At 37.7% G+C, this 18,278-nt stretch overlaps 1 protein-coding gene across 5 annotated transcripts in view; it reads right to left on the bottom strand.

Annotated features, from left to right (window-relative positions):
* The window catches only part of METTL25 (methyltransferase like 25), a 158,646-nt gene that overhangs the window by 139,754 nt on the left and 614 nt on the right, over positions 1–18,278 (bottom strand). The window lies entirely within an intron of this gene.

Consider the following 18,278-nt stretch of genomic DNA (forward strand, 5'->3'; position numbering starts at 1 on the left):
CATGAATATCCTACAGATGCCTCTAATTCAAAAGGTTCAAAATTGAAATGCACATTCTCATGCTCTCCAAACCTTTCCTTTCTCCTACTTCCTATCTTGTTTAATAATGTCCTTGCTCGCTCAGTGCTGAAGTTAAGTCTTTACGTTATCTTAAATGCTCCCTGTGCCCTCAGTCCACATGTCCAGCCACCCATCTATCTTAATGTAAAAATGTCTTTCATTGTGGAACTAACCACCCTCCTTCCCTGTGCCCCACTATCACTACCAGAGTTCAAACTCCATTAACTCTCACCAGTGCTACTGCAATAGCTTCACAGGTGATTTTTTTTCTTACCAATAAAACTCCCATAAGCACAATAAGTGCTCATAAGTGTTGGCTGAGTTGAATTGAACATGTTTTCTAAAACAGAAATTTCCTTGTTTTCAATGCAAATTTAATTGAACATTTTAAGGCTGTGACTTCCACAATGAATGACTTAGGCTTTAATCTTTTATACTTTTTTAGTAGACTTCAACCAAAAGGTAAAGTCTATCTTGTTGAACTTGAAAATTATAGATGGGATGCATTAAATTTTATGAATGTCTGAATATCTTTATAATCCTATCACTTATGTAAGGAAGAAAATAATATATATACTGCTACTTTTTTTAAATTAATTTCTATCATCCAATTACATACTAGGAAACTTTTTTTTTTTTAAAGATTTTATTTATTTATTTGACAGAGAGAGACACAGCGAGAGAGGGAACACAAGCAGGAGGAGGGGCAGAGGGAGAAGCAGACTCCCCGCGGAGCAGGGAGCCCGATGCGGGGCTCGATCCCAGGACCCTGGGATCATGACCCGAGCCGAAGGCAGACGCTTAACGACTGAGCCACCCAGGCGCCCCCATACTAGGAAACTTTTTGCCTATGCTACTTCAGAGTAATTTCAGGTTGCACATGAAATGAAACAATATGTCATTTCAACATGTAAACCATGCTCTTAGAAAGAATAAAGTAAAATTAACAAAGAATCAACATGCATGTTCTTACTGTGCTAATATTCACATCATATTGTATGTATAAAGTATACGTAACCATTTCAGAAGCATTTTCACATTTAATTACTTATAAAAATAAAAATAAAATTAAATATAGAAATAGGAAAATCTAACTAAATATTTTAACTGTAGCAGACCATTTTCATAGTTTAATTTGAAGGAAAAGAAAAGTATCATACAAAGAAACAGCACTTTAGAAATTGATTTGGTAAATAAAAAGTAAACCTGATTAAAAGATAAATAATTCCAAGATGCTTACTATGTGCAAGGTAATAAATGAACCTGAATAAAGCTAATTTGAGATTCATTTATGGGATATGTGTCTTAACCATTTACAAAGCACATGGACGCTAAGTGTTCAATGAGGATTCCAGGGGGCCCAGAAATTCCCAGGTAGAAGTCTGCTGAGGCCACACAAGGGATGCGGTTCCTCAGGCCTCCATGCTTGTTTTTAACTCAGTCCGAGACCATCTATTCTCATGTATTTTCATGGCTCACTCTCACTTCCTTTAGGTCTCTGCTCAAATGTCACTATTTCAAGGGAAAATTTCTCCAATTCTGTTTAAAACTGCAACCCCATTCATCCCTTACCCTCTCTGATCTCTTAATTTTTTTTCACAGTACTTATCACCATCTGACATAGCAAGTAAGATCCAAGAGGACAAGGATTTTTATTCATTACTGATTCCTCAGAACCTAGACTAACGCCTGCTACTTAGTAAGTACCCGATGAGTAAATGAGTACTTGAATGGGCAAGAACTAGCTTTGAATTGTGGTTCTCATTCTCAGACTGTCTATCCCTGTGTAGCCATGAATAATTTATTTATCTGCTCTAAGACTTGATTTATCTATAAAATAGGAGGAAAGTACATATTTTATAATGTTAAAGAATACAGACACACACATATACATGAATATGTACACCAGTATTTAATGTAAGTACACACAGATGTGCACACGTGCATGCATACACACACACATACATATCATCTTAATACAGAGCCTAGAACATAGTAGGCAACCCTCAAACCTTGAGTCCAAACTAAGTAACTGTGTATACTTAAGGCTTTGTCGGAATAGAAGGTTGAAAACACTCAATTATTTAGGCCCAGAATACCATATAGGCTACTACGGAAGAACCCAAAAGAAAGATCAATACATATACCCAGTTCCTAAATGAACCTGCTGGGAGAAAGGAGGTTTAGGGTCTGGTACTTGGGTGTAAGACCTCCATCATTAAAATGAAGGCACAACTAGGGACAGGTGAGCTGTAACTTGAGACACGACATAGAAGTCCAAGAGCCAAACCTGGGTTCTACATTCTAGGTAGGATGACAGCAAGAATTACTCAATGTTGGGAGCCCAATGGTTAACACTAGGCACACTATCATAGGATCAGCTTTAAAGTATAGGAGAGAATTTTAATACTAATGATATTTCTCACAGGATTTAATATGAAATTTAATAGATAGGTTACAAGCTTGACTATGCCTTAAAGACCTGATGTCGAGTCTCAAGTTTTACTGTTTTAATTTTCTACTATCAAAAGTCTCTATTTTCAGAAAATAACCAAAACCAAGAGATAGAGTACTAGAAATCCAACAACTTCAAACCCCATTTAAAATAGAAGCATTTAAGAGTAATTAAAGTATTTGTAAATTTTAAATTTAAAAAAATCAATAAATTTTAAATTTAATAAATCAAGTATGATTTTTATTACCAAAATACAAAATTAATTCCAGATTGCAAAACTTTAAAAACTGATGTTATAATTGTAAAGGATACCTTAAAAATCAACCATAAGTGCTGTGAAATCCATCTGTTCTTCTCTTGTTCCTACCACAGACATCTCATTTCCTATTTTGACTGTCACTTCTAAACACCTCTATTGGTTCTACCACCCACAGTGCCTCAACTACGCCAGTATCGTACTAACATTACCACTGACCTCTTACAGAGAAGACAGTATTTTTTTTCTATACATTGACTTGGACCTAAATTTCCAAGCCTTCAAAAATAGACTTTTCAGTTTATTTATTGTTTGAGGCAGGACACAAAGAACTTTTCTCCCAGGTAAAATGTAATTGTAAGCATAATTAATTACTAATAGGGCATTCTGAGAGAGTAAAATTAAGTCACAACTCTGTCTTAAAATTGTACTTTTTCTCATTATGCATTTCATTAACTTCAGCTTTCATATGCTATTGTTAGCTAAACTCTATTACTTACATTTCCAACATTAATACAAAATAGATGTGTCTATTCTACTCTTAGCTGAATTTAGTTATAATCATTTGCCCAGTAGAAGGAACATGCAAAAGGAATTTGCATTAAATATACACTTTTGTCTATCTAGTTCCTACCACACTTTCGGCAGATCTTATTCTTTACTTAATTTTTGTAATGGTGCATATAATTAATAAAATCTAATTTTATTCTTTAGGGGTCATTATTCAAGGTGGCTACAAACAGTATAAAGAAATAAAATGCCAACCTAAACTTTAAAATTGCCATTTTGGTTTCAATAATTAAGAGGGAAGAACTGAGATTCAGTAACTGTCATGGGTGTTGCCTAGAGATAAGGGTCTGATAATCTATAGCTGCATCTGAAATGCAGCTTCCCCTAACAAAAGGAGGGACTGTTTTCAGCACTTGATACTATCCACAATAGCTAAATTATGGAAACAGCCCAAGTGTCCACTGACCAACAAACAGACAAAGAAGATGTGGTGTATAAATGCAATAGAATATTATTCAGCCATCAAAAAGAACGAAATCTTGTCATTTGCCACAACATGGATAGAGCTAGGGAGCATCATGCTAAGCAAAACAAGTCAGTCAGAGAAAGACAAACACCATATGATTTCATTCGCATGTGGAATTTAAGAAATAAAACAAATGAGCAAAGGGGAAAAAAAGAGAGAGAGAGAGGAAAACCAAGAAACAGACTATAGAGAATAAACTGATGGTTACTGGGGGGGTGGGGGATAGGTGATGGGGATTAAGGAAGGCACTTGTGATGAGCACCAGGTGATATATGAAAATGTTGAATCACTATATTGTACACCTGATATAATATTACACTGAATGTTAACTAACTGTAATTTAAATAAAAACTGAAAAAAGGGAAAAAATAAACTTACAAAAGGAATAAAGACAGACTATACAAACTGAAAAAAAAGATTAAATGAATGTTTGCAAATATATAAATAGCTCATAATAAGGAACAAAAAGTTACAAGAAAAAACGAAGAATGAGCACAAGTGTTCGTCTAAATCAAGAAGAATTCAAAGAGCTTTGTAGTACTAGTAACATTTCCAACCAGTGATTCTTACCTTGAGGTCTAAGAGTTAAAGAAGCCTATGAATCACCTAAAGCTGTACGTAGTTTTGTGTCTATTTATGAACATGGATACCATTTTGTGTTTTTTTTGAGGAAGAGGTTCTATAGCATTTATTTAATACAGCCTTTTAATAGGATAGGATTTGTGACTTGAAAGATTAAGAATCACTGTATTTTACTAATTTTTCACCTTGTATATTGCCAAACATTAATATTATAACATGCAATTCAACCAAATATTTTTCCTCTGGCTTCCAGAGATCATTTTAAATGTTCAAAACATGAAAACCAAGTAGTGACTACCAAAACAACCTAGGATTATTCTTTCTTTCCTATTAGCAGAGAGCTATTAATTCTTTTTTTAAGATTTTATTTATTTATTTGACAGAGAAAGAGTGAGAGAGCACAAGCAAGGGAGTGGCAGAGGGAGACGGAGAAGCAGCCTCCCCTCTGAGCAGGGAGCCCCGATGCGGGGCTCAATCCCAGGACCCTGGGATCATGACCCAAGTCAAAGGAAGACACCTGACTGAGCCACACCAGGTGCCCCAAGAGCTATTAATTCTTAACATAAATTTTATATTTTTGAAGTTAATCTAACTTTGAAAAGATACGCTTTTCCTCTCCAGTATTTTTTTAAAGATTTATTTTTTTATTTCTTTTATTTATTTGACAGAGAGAGACACAGCAAGAGAGGGAACACAAGCAGGGGGAGTGGGAAAGGGAGAAGCAGGCTTCCCGCCAAGCGGGGAGCCCGATGCAGGGCTCGATCCCAGGACCCTGGGATCATGACTTGTGCTGAAGGCAGACACTTAACGACTGAGCCACCCAGGCGCCCCTTCATTATTTTTATTATTAAGCAAAACCTCAGTGTTGATGGTCAAAGTTTCTAGGCTAGCTTTTTTAGATAATGCCCATCTAAGCAAAACAAATAAATAATTTAAGGTACCAAAACATATCGGTCAGTCTGTTCCATTTGACAAAATATATGTTATTAATAATAAATGGTTTTAGGGCACCTAGGTGGCTTAGTCATTAAGCGTCTGCCTTCGGCTCAGGTCATGATCCCAGGGTCCTGGGATCGAGCCCCGCATCAGGCTCCCCACTTGGCGGGAAGCCTGCTTCTCCCTCTCCCACTCCCTCTGCTTATGTTCCCTCTCTCGCTGTGTCTCTCTCTGTCAAATAAATAAATAAAATCTTTAAAAAATTAAAAAATAATAAATGGTTTTATTTATTTTTTTTAAATCTTCTTTTTTATATTTATTTTTTTATTCTTATGTTGATCCCCATACGTTACACATCATTAGTTTTAGATGAAGCGTTCCATGATTCATTGGTTGTGCATAACACCCAGTGCTCCATGCAGAATGTGCCCTCCTCAATACCCACCACCAGGCTAACCCATCCTCCCACCCCCCTCCCCTCTAGAACCCTGTTTGTTTTTCAGAGTCCATCGTCTCTCATGGTTCGTCTACCCCTCCGATTTCCCCGGCTTCATTCTTCCCCTCCCGCTACCTTCTTCTTCTTCTTTTTTTTTTTCTTAACATATATTGCATTATTTAATAAATGGTTTTAAATAAATTTGCACGATCTAAATTTAAATCTCTAATAAAAAAGGCAAAATTGTTGCTTGTTTGCACAGTCCCAGAGACATTTCAAGTGATACATACCACCACCTGATCCAGGAGAAGAATGAACCACATATTTTATTTTTTGACAAAAAAATAAGTGAACTTAAGCCAAATGCACATACTAAGTGAACAGGGTGGGGTGGTAATGGCAAGGAAGACTGAAAAGAACTAACAGAAGTAGAAGTAATTTGGGGCACCAGGGTGGCTTAGTCGGTTAAGTGCCCAGTTCTTGATTTCCACTCAGGTCATGATATCAGGGTTTTAAGATCAAGCCCTACATGGGCTCCATGCTGGGCATGAAGCCTGTTTAAAATTCTCTCTCTCTCCCTCTCCTTCTGCCCCTCCCACTTCTCTTGCCCTCTCTTAAAAAAAAAAAAAGTAGAAATAATTTATACATTTTAAGTTTGTCTGATTAAAAGTGGCCCTTCTCCTGGGGCACCTGGGTAGCTCAGCTGGTTAAGCATCTGCCTTTGACTCAGGTCATGAACCCAGGGTCCTGGGATCAAGCTCCACACCAGGCTCTCTGCTCAGCGGGGAGCCTGCTTCTCCCTCTCCCTCTGCCTGCCTCGTTCTCTCTCTCTGTCAAATAAATAAATAAAATTTAAAAAATAAATAATAACATATGCATTATATTATATATAATAATTATATAACATCTAGATAGATAAAGCATTTTCTTGGGCAATGCTTAGAACATAGGATTTTCATAGATCACTTAGTCTAGGAAGTATAATACTCTAATTCTCAGACTATATCAAATGGGAAGAAACTAGAATAGAATTCCGCTTAGAAAGAAAAACATTCATCTTTCCATTTTGTTTTGTACTACAATTACTGATGTCTTTTCTCTCTTATTCGAATGTGATTTTTTTAAAGACAGAGGTTATGCCCAGTTCACTTTTGTATTCAACCACAACACCTAGCCTCGTGTTATACTAAGAAAATGTTAAGTAATCTCTGCAAAAATAAATTAGGATATAAAAATAATCCTGCTCCCAAAAGTTGTAAGGCTTAGGGACTATTGACCTATTCTTAACTCTAATGACCACAGCAAATTTTGAAGAATACTGAATTTGTAGAGATGATAGAAGCAATGCTCAAGGATTGCTTATCTCTTCCTGTTACCTCTCAACTATCAGTAGGGTTAAATTTGTTTCAATCAACATCTGTTCCTTATACCCTAGAGAAGTGATAATTTATACTATTCAAATAAAACATGCAAACTAATTCTAAAAATGTAAGGTGGTAGGTAAATGACTGAAGAGCAATGAATGTGAAATCTTAAATCTTAATTATCTCTATTTGGGAGACCTTAAATACAATATATTTGAAACTAAATGCATTACTTCCCCAAAGAGCTCCATCTCCCAATTTTCCTAATTTTGTCAATGGTACATTCATCGTTATTCTTCAAAACATTTCCAAAATCAAAATCTTGGACTTATATTTGATTTTTCCATTTCCTTAAACCCTATATAAATATCAGTCACCAAGAACTACCAATTTTCTCTGTACAAATTCTTTTAAAACTATCACTTCCTTTGCATTTCCATTGCCATCATCTTGCCCCAGGTCCATACTTCAACTCTACAGACTATCACAAAAGTGAGAGTGTCCCATGGAAGAATGATTCCAAATAATTTAACAGACTAGTGTCCAAAAACTGGCTGCAATATGTTTTTCTGACTTTATTTTTAGCTATTTAAAAATTTATGAATGTTCTGCTCTCTGTTCCTGTCTCCAAATATGTTTTATAGTTTTCATCTTTGCCCTTTTGTTTATACTGCTCTACCTATTGGAATGCCCATGTACTCTATACTCAGCTATATTAAATTTAACAAACATACAATGAGAACCTACTATGTGGTGCTCACCATATGCTAGAGACCAGAACTCACATACCAGGAATGTCAAAAGAAGCAAATCATTCTAACTCAATGTGCTAAGTGCTCTAATAAAGGTAGAAATAAAATAATATACAAATAACTAGTTTTGTTATTAATTTAGTATAACTTGATCTGAGCTTTGAGAGAAGATGAAAAATAAGTGGACAGTTACAAAATATTTGGGGCAAAGAGGATTGCATGAACAAAATGAGGGAAGGGGAAAATACAAGGCATGTTAAGGGAATAAGGCAGCAAAAGTATAAGGTATTTGGGCAGAGAACAGCAGAAGTGCTGTTAATACTATACGACTGCCTTCTACTCCATCCCTTCAACTTTGGTTGAAGATATACCTTAAAAGTGAGAACTGACATCAAATTATTTCAGCCATTTTCATAATTAAGGTTGATCTGGAGTCAGATCATGTGGGCAGTTCAAAAATCTATTAACTTGGCTGACCCAGTTATGACTGGTCATATGCTTTTTCATCTCAAGATTCAGGTTGACCCAGGCCCTTAACACGATCATGGGTTTAACACCAGGGACTAACAAGGTCTGGAGATAAAAATTTTAAATCATTACATTCCATAGGACTTGACAACAGGAAAAGCAACCCGAGATAACTTTTAGCCAAGTGATCCATACTATTTTTGGTTGCTGGTCTTCTTCAAGAATGTGAAACAAACTCCTGAATTCATTTTCAGGGGATACAAGGAAACTGACTGGAGGCCACAAACCAAGAGCCATAATCTCTAGTACTTTGGAGGGTCAGGGAAATTCAGATGGTGATGATAGCTAGGGGATGAGGATACCCTTGAGGTTATAAAAGGAGCTATGTGCCACACAGAGATATGCAACAAAACAGCCAGATCTTCTGATTTTTATTCCAAGAGAAGCTACAATTCCAGATATATGTGTGTGTGTGTGTATGTGTATGCATATGCATATGTTAAATCTGTCAATTTTGAAATCTTGGCTGGAAAAAAAAAAACATTTAACATTTATCAGTCATGTAAGACATGTCGACAAGCCACATGAGACTGGGGGCAGCTATTTTCCACCTCAGTCACTGGGGAACACCCTAGGCGGTTACTTCTTAGATGAGGAAACTAAGGCCGACAGTTAAATGTCTGTGCAAGATACACAGCTAATCAGATTCAGTGATGGATTATCCAGGTCTTCTGACTCTGGGCCCAGTCTGCCCCTATCTGAGGGGAGTAGAATATAGAGAGTATTACTAATATTTATTAAATGCCTACTCACATGGTAGGTTTTAACATCCATCTCATTTACTTTTACATAGCCCTTACAGGGCTATGATTCCCATTTCTCAAATAAGAAAACTAAGGCTCCAAAGCTGAACAACTTGCACAAGATAATACAGCAGTAAAGTATCGGAGCCAGGATTCAAAATTAAATGTAATGACCACAAAACCCATATTTTTTCTATGCTGCCTCCTATTTGCTTACATTAACAGCCGAGGCTCCAGCTGGAGAGGAGATAGTGGATAAGGCCAAAAGGTGAAGGACTTTATTTTACAGGAAATGCAGACCTATGGATGGCTTTTGAGCAGAGGAATGATGGGACCAGAAATATGATTCTGGAAGATAACCGGAGAGCAGTCTGAATGGAGAAGCAACTGAAATAAAGAGTCTGAAGGCAAGAATAACAGCTCAAAGTTATTGCTAAAATTCTGCTGCAAGATTTAAAAAGGAGGGAACTGAACTATTTGCTATGGGAATGGGAAGCAGCAGATGCAAGAGAAACTGAGGGAGAAGAGTTGACAGATTATGAGCTCAAATAACAGGAAGACTATTAATGCCATTTATAGAGAGGCTCTTTAACCACTGAGGTGATGAGGTCAAAAAACAAAAACGAATGCAGACCCTAGCAGTTATGAAGCCATGCAGGCAAGCAGGGTGTTTTTGTAAACCAGGAAAAGAGTCTAAATCATGATAAGCCATAAAGATAGGTTACCATAATTGCAAGCTTCCGGTGAAAGGGTAATGACAAAATTTAAATAAACAACAACATAAAATGAATATCTAAACACATAGAAGGAACTCAAGTTTATTCTGACTGGCTAAAGATAAGCATAATTTAAGTAGAATGAGGGGAAAAAATGCCACAGATGAGAGGAATCTTCATGAACTTTGTTTTACTGAGCATCATAATAATGGAAAGATATAGGAGTGGGGAATCAAAACTTGGGGAGGATACACTGAAAACTGGAATATAAATTCAAGTTCTAAATGATATCATCTAAAAGGAACAATCTGAAAGTACTTTCTATATATCAAATAAACAAAATATGATAACAAATTATTCTGGGTTCCCAGACTTGCTTGCTTTGTTACTCTCCCTTACTTACAATTACAGTAGCAACCCAGGAACAGAGCTGACACTTGCCACTATCTTATGGTGTCTTATCATTTCCACACTTGAAGTCTCCTAAAAAGATCCAGAAAAACTGAAAAAGGGAAAATAGAGTTCAGGAAAATACATTAGGAGAGTGAATGAATAAAGTTGAATACAACAGAGTAAAACAGATGACACTAATTATTTCTCTGTTGTTTTCATTCTATATTTCAAACACATTTTCTGGCTTCATGTGTTTTGAATTAAACGTTAGCACAATGTCAATACACCACAATCACCACCATCACCACCAACAACAAAAACTACTTAGGATGGCCAAGAAGCAATGTAATCTATTAAGATGCAATAAAAATAATTTAAGAGAAAGCTCAACAAAATAATAACCTATCATAGGCATACACTTTCTGCGTTGTTCAATTAAAATGATAGTAAATTAATTATACAGATGCTCACCAAAAGGAACCAATTCTAAACATTTACTCAGCATCCAATCCTGGTAAGGGTCATTTGAGTGACAATAATAAGAAACAGGAGAAGTAGCATATGGCCTCAAGAAGCTGGAAGAAGGGAGTCAAGAGAGGCCCTGGAGGCTCAGGCTGGGTCTTAGAGCAGCCCTGGGCTTTGGCAGTCACCAAGGATGGCTTGCAGGTATAGAAACTGGATTTCCTGAGAGCCGAAGAGGTTTTCCACAACAGATTCTAAACAAAGTTACAAAAAATTGAAATACAAATTTATTAATATACATTGAGAAATATATTTATAATAATAACCCATATCATTCACTTGCTAGGACAGTCTCCTAATTTTAAAATTACAATTAGAATAAAGACAGATATTCTTAAAATTTTAATCAAGCTGGATAACTGGTTGTCTCTGTATTCTAGATCTACTTCTACTTCATAAAACATTTTGGCTACCCAAACTCAGACTATCATTTTTCTCTGTTTTTTAGAAGAATTTTGTAGACTTTATGAAGACCAATAAATTTCTGAAGATCAAGGGATGATTCATTTGAGAATGTTACAGATTTATATACCTAGTTATTACTTCCTAAAGACACAGCCTTGTTCCCTTGAAGGGGGTATAACAAAATCTTACCTCTGAGATGAGATACAGGAAACCCCTTTGTCCTACCAGCAAAGCATTTAGAAGCCATCTCTGGTGGTTTTTTCCTGCAGATGGTTAATCTCACCTACTTACATAACGACTTTCAGAAATTTTAACCTGAAATGATGCCTGTCTTGATTTTACCTTCAAATTCTCAGGGTATCTTGTTATAATTTGCAACGTACTAAAAGAAGTATGACCTTTTCACATAGGGAAAAAAATAATTACTGATTTCTATCTCCTCAAATTAAAATACTTGGAACAAATCATATATAAACAACAATAATAAACATAGTATAGACAGAGATCACACCAGAAGTAATAGCTGTCTAGTTCAGTATCACATTTGAAGGGGTACCTTCAGTAACACTCATTATAGTTCTATGCTTCACTTCATTCACTGGGTTTTTTTGAACATTTTTTTATTTAAATTCAGTTAATTAACATATAATACATTATTGGTTTCAGAGGTACAGGCCTGAGATTCATCAGTCATTTAATATCTGGTACTCATTACAACACATGCCCTCCTTAATGTCCATCACCCAGTTACCCCATCTCCCACCTCCTCCCCTCCAGCAAACCTCAGTTTGTTTCCTATGATTAAGAGTCTCTCATGGTTTGTCTCCCTCTCTGGTTTCATCTTGTTTTATTTTTTCCCCTCTTCCCCTATGATCTTCTGTTTATTTCTTAAATTCCACATATCAGTGATATCACTTCATTCATTCTTTAAGAATCATTTATTTTCCTCATCTCTATGCCAGAATCTGTTCAAGGTGCTAAGAATACAACAATGAAAAAAGCAAACACTGCACTTTGGTGTATACGGCTAATGATGTAGTTGCAACTACAGACAAGCCAGTTGACAATGACAACAGTGTGACATCTGTTAATATGGCAGAGAACAGACGTTGTTACAGGGGGCATATACATTTCCAGAAGTTCCTGACAATTTATGTCTTTCAAGGAAAGACACCATCACCACTGTAAGTATCATCACTATGATCATCATCGTCATTTACAGCCACAATTTACTGTGCCCATGCCATATTCCCAGATCTACATTGGGTGCGATAGTACATCATCTTTAATCTTGACTACAGCTCTGCAAAACAGGTAAAATTTTATTTCTGAAAAGGCAAAAAAAAAATCAGCTGTGACAGATAGATGTCAGCTCATAACTGCCTTGGCACTGACATACAGGTCACAGTCTTCCCTACTGAATATGAAAAATGTCACAGCACACCAATATCAGCCAAGGTCTGTGGCCATGACTGCTCCATTATCATGTCTGAGCATGGACAAAAACAAGTCAAGATGTTGGCTGGGCTGCTGCAGTTGCTGAAGGCTTGACTGAGGCTGGTGGCTTTGCCTCCATGATATCTCACACTGGTGGCTAGTTGGTGCTGGGGTTAATGAGCTCCTAGAAACTCATTTTTTTTCCCCTGGGTCACATTATTCTTCAATTCTGTGAACATAGCTACTTAAATCCAACATCAGGGTTCACTTGGAATCAGTTTATCCTAAGTATGAATCACACTTTGTTTCTCTGCACATCTAGTAGTTTTGGGTTAAAAAGCAGAATTGCAGGTAATTTGTTGTAGTGAATCCATTTTGTTTTCTAAGGATTTTGTTGTAGTTGAAATTAATCCGTCTGGACTCAAACTGTGAAATCTATCTCCCATCAGTGTGAAGCACTGATGTCTCTGCTCAATTACCAATTTACTAGCCTGCCCCCAGAGGGGATCCCTGAACCTGTGCAGTTCAGCAGTCAGACAAGGATTTGGATAGATTTTATAGTCAGATTGCAGGTCACAGAGGGTGACCTCTCTGTGGTTACCTTTGTTTCCAGGATTCCCCAGCCCAAATTTCCACTTGCTCTACAAGCCTTGAATTCCTTCCTTAAATACATGAATTCACTCAGGCTCCTGATTTTTGCCACCCACGCTGTGTACACTCTGGGAAACATGCTCTGTCAAAGGTGCAGTAAAATTGTGAATCTCGCCAGAAGCTCTCTCTCAAAGGTTCACTATCCCCCTAGTTTTGCCAGCAATAATGCTGGACTCTGCATTTGGCCATGCATGGGACCTCTAAACTTAGAAGTCATCCAGGGCAGAGCTTACATTTTAGATCTCAGCCCTTTCTGTGGCTGTCCTGCTTCCAGAATATACACCTTAAATTTCCATCTGCTCTATCTCTGAACTTTGTATTACTACCATGATCTGGTAAGGATGCAGCTTTCCACTGCAGATCTAGCAGGGCTTGGAGCACAAGAGAAAGCAAGAAAGCCATTAACTCTCAGTTCTTACGCAATCAGTAGACACCTTCTATGGTAAATTCTTATCACCTACCTTTGGTCATCTTCCAGAACCTTCCAGTAGTTGTTTCCTTTTTTAATAATCTGGCCACTGTTTATCACTATTACCTGCTAGAGAAACTATCTGACTTCTTCAAGTTGCCATTACGTGAAGTTATGTTATTAGCCTCATATCCTGTCTTCCTGCTTCCACCCTCCCCTTCTGAAAGCCTCTTCTCCACACAGAAGCCAGAGTCATACCTTTAAAACATAAATCACGTATCACACTCCCCACAAAATCCTTGAAGAGCATTACAATCTGCTCAGAGTAAAGGTCAAGCCCTCATATGGCCTGCAAAGCCCTATATAAAGTTGCCCCCCCTCCCCTTGGGGCACCTGGGTGGCTCAGTCGTTAAGCATCTGCCTTCAGCTCAGGTCATGATCCCAGGGTCCTGGGATCGAGCCCCACGTCGGGCTCCCTGCTCAGTGGGGAGCCTGCTTCTCCCTCTCCCACTCCCCCTGCTTGTGTTCCCTCTCTCGCTGTCTCTCTCTCTGTCAAATAAATAAATAGAATCTTTTAAAAAATAAATAAATAAAGTTGCCGCAGACCACCTCTCAAACCTTATCTCTTAGCAGTCTCCCCTGGACCATTCTCCTGTGCTTCCAACACACCCAGCACACTTCAGCTTGCCCTTCACTTGGCCTAAAACACCTCCCTCACTTAGTTGCATGACTGGCTCCCCTCACTTTCTCCAAGTTTCTATTCAAATTTTGTCTTGCTAGAGAAGACTTCCCTGATCACCCAATCTAAAATACCATTCCTCTCTACCATATACCCATCATCTTCACTTCCCCTTCCCTGCTTTGCTCTTCCTCATTGTATTTACTGCCACTTGATCTCACTTATTTATGTTTATATATACATATACCATATATACATATGGTTTACTATATATCTATTCTCACTTAAACATACACTCTATGTGGCAGGAATTTTGTTGCATCCAGTATCATAATTGTAGGGCCTAGAACAGAGCCTGGTAGGTAGAAGGTGCTCAATTAACAGGAGTCAAATAAATGAATGGGTTAAGTGCTGTTATCTGTTAGGCATTATTGTATTAACTAATGTTACTTTCATAGTACCCCATCAATGGGCACTATAATTATCCCTATTACAGATAAGGAATCAAAGCACAAAGAGTTGAAGTCCAAGTTAACAAAACTAACAAGAAGTGGAGCCAGGATTTGAGCCCTGGCAGTCTCATCTGCAAAGCCCATTGCATTAGTCTGCTCTGGGTGTCGTAACAAAATATCAGACTGGGTGGCTTGAACAACTGAAATTTATTTTCTCACAGTTCTGGAGGATAGAGGTGATGGCAGAGATAGTTCCTGGTGAAACTTCTTTCCTTGGCTTGCAGATGGCTGCCTTCTCACTGTATCCTCATACAGTTTTTTTCTGTGTGGCCCTCCTGATGTCTCTTCCTCTTCCTGTTGGATTAGGGCTCCACCCTTACTGACCTCATTTAATCCTAATTGCCTCCTTAAAGGCTCTATCTCCAAATATAGTCGCAATGGGGGGGGTTAGGATTCTAACACATGACTTTTGGGAGGGCCCAATTCAATCCGTAACATTTGTAATTTACACCCATAAAATACAGTTATTTTCAACATCTTTCCTTTTTATTTTAGAGAACTAAGTTTTTTTCTCTAGTTCTTTTTAGACAGACAGTGAAGAAACTTTCAGGGTGCTGACCAGGCCATAACATCACCTGGCAAGTGAAATCTACTAACATAGCTACACCAAGGATCTTCAGAAACAACTTGGTCTCATAAAACACCAAATGATTGGGCCAAACATCTGCCTGTGTACTTTTACACACTGTGAATTAACTCAGTGCAGCTCTGGGAATTATGTTTATTTGTAACTCCTCATACAGAACCAGCAGAAAACCATACTTCTGGTGAGTCCCTGATGGAAATCCATTCATCTCCTTGGTCCTCCTTAAACACACCATGCATGCTCCCATCTCAGGGCCTTTGCACTTGCTGTCTCTCTGTAACACTTCCCCTCCAGACAGCTTCATGACTCATTTTTCTCCTTATCTAGGTTTCTTTTCTAGTTATCTACATGAATTCTTGCTGGAACAACCTATTTAAAATTCCAAGCATACTTTCTTCCTGCACTTCCCCTATCTATTCTTCCCTTCTCTACTTGATTTTTCTCTGTGGCATTAAAAGAAAAAAAAAAAGCCTCTTCCCTCTACAATGCAAGCAAGATGAAGGTAGGGGTTGTTGTTTGTTTTATTTGCTGCTATTTCCCTAGCTCCTAGGAAAGTGCTCCTAGCACACAGGAGACACTTAGTAAATGTTTGCTGAATGAATGAACAAACTTCCCCAAGGTTATAGAGCTCCAGTGGTAGAACTGGAATTTGAACCACATCTGAACAAAAGCGTAAAAATTTAACTGCTGAATTATACTGTACATAGCAACCATGTGATGTAAGTTTTAATAAGATACAAATATAGTCAAAGAGCAAAAACTGCTCTTCTCTGACATAAACAACAGACTTCATATAGTGATAGAGAAACTTAGTGTGAATAAAAATTAGTATTCCTTACAAGCTATAAAAATTCATTCTTTATAATACTACAGGCAGCTGACCATTTGTGCAATTGAATATTTTGTATAAAAGTTTGCAGGGCCAGAAACTTTTCAAAAGTAAACAATGTAGTCTAGTTTCCATTGTTGGATAAATAAAAAATTGGTTGTAAGGTTTTCCCAAAAGATGGTAATATTCTATTCCTAGCCCAAGAGAATGAGTAAGTAGGATAATTCATTCATTCGCCAAATATTATTAACCATTTAACCAAGCGTTGTACTATGGATACAGCAGTGAACAAAACAATTCTTACATTTTTAAAGGGGAAACAATAAAAACAAAACAAAGAATAAGGCATGTATTCATGTCATAAAAACGTTGGTTTTGTAATAAATGGCCTTTGTAATTTACTCCTAAATAATTCAGAGTAAAATTTTATCACAGTGGTGAAAACCTCAGATGACCCAGGTTGGAATCTCCATTGCTGTGACCCTGGCAAATTGCAAACTTCAAGTTGCAATTCCACAAATAGGGGAAAACAGAACCCGTCTTGCAAGGCTGCTATATGTAAAAATGTTAAATGTTGGGCGCCTGGGTGACTCAGTTGGTTAAGCGACTGCCTTCGGCTCAGGTCATGATCCTGGAGTCCCGGGATCGAGTCCCACATCAGGCTCCCTGCTCAGCAGGGAGTCTGCTTCTCCCTCTGACCCTCCCCCCTCTCATGCTCTCTCTATCTCATTCTCTCTCAAATGAATAAATAAAATCTTTAAAAAAAATGTTAAATGTTGAAAAAGAAAATATACAAGAAAATATTTAGCACACTGCAGGGTAAATAATATCAAATAATATTATTATTAGGCTATATAAACAATTTAATTCTTCCATTGTGTGAAACCCCATATGAAAGTCTTGGGCTTCATATTTAATTGTAATTTCCTTTCTTTTTTGGGAAGCTACCACGAGTCATTCATTCATTCATTCATTCAACAAATGTACACGGAGCCAGGTATTTTATTAGGCGCTAGAAATACATCAGTTTACAGGACAGACACAGTCTCCAAATTGCCATGTTATCCTAAGTACTGGGTATTACGAGAGCAAACTGATAGTCTAACTTTTCAACAAGAAACGGTAACTTTAAAGAAACCAGTATTTACCAAGTCCTGTTACAGGAGACCACTCTAGTGGTACTTTGCATTTTGGAGAATGCTCAGTGAATAAAGTTCACTACCAAGGGCAAGGCTGGGAATGCCTAGAAGCAAAGCAGGAGCCATATGGAGTCCTCTCATCATTCCACTTCTAAAATGGACTCACCTTAGCAGAATTTAAGTTTCTCGAGGGCAAGAAACCCCAGAGCCTACAAAAATTCATGGCACACAGCAGATACTTTATAACAGTTTCAAGTGAACTAGTACATATTCCAGTTCTTCACTACTACCATCCTAATCCCTCATACAATCATCTCTTTCTTCTACTACTGAAAAACCTTCTAACCGGCCTCCGTTGCTGCCCCATCAGTCTGTTCTTCAAATAACTATTAAAATTATTTTTTCAAATGTGAGATTAAGCCCTTCCAAATGCTTCCCATCACACTGATCACGCCTGCCATCTCCCAGGGCCTGGCTCTAACCACGCATACTTTCCTCCTGAACCTCAACCAGCCCCGCTCTTCGTGCCTCTGCGGTTCCCGGAGCCTGAATTCCTTTCCTGTGGCTCACGGCAGGCTGGCGCCTTCTCATGCTTCTGCCCACCTAAATTAAAGCAGCCTCCTCACACAATCGCTACCACGTTTAACTGTTTTTATTTTTCCCTGGCCATTATCAATATTTGAAATTATTTTGGTGTGTTTCATTAAGTGTTGATTTATCTTCCGCCTTGTTCTGCTTGTTTCCCTCCAGTCAAGAAACTGTGCAATTACTCAAAGAAACGCCCCTGCGCGATTTCCTGTTCTCTTTACATTGGGAAATACACAGGGACCCAAGGACAGAGAATCCGGAAGA

Source organism: Mirounga angustirostris, unplaced genomic scaffold (genome assembly GCF_029215605.1).
Source record: "Mirounga angustirostris isolate CCGP_5_RB_7025 unplaced genomic scaffold, mMirAng1.0.hap1 SCAF_5, whole genome shotgun sequence".
Taxonomy (NCBI): Eukaryota; Metazoa; Chordata; class Mammalia; order Carnivora; family Phocidae; genus Mirounga; species Mirounga angustirostris.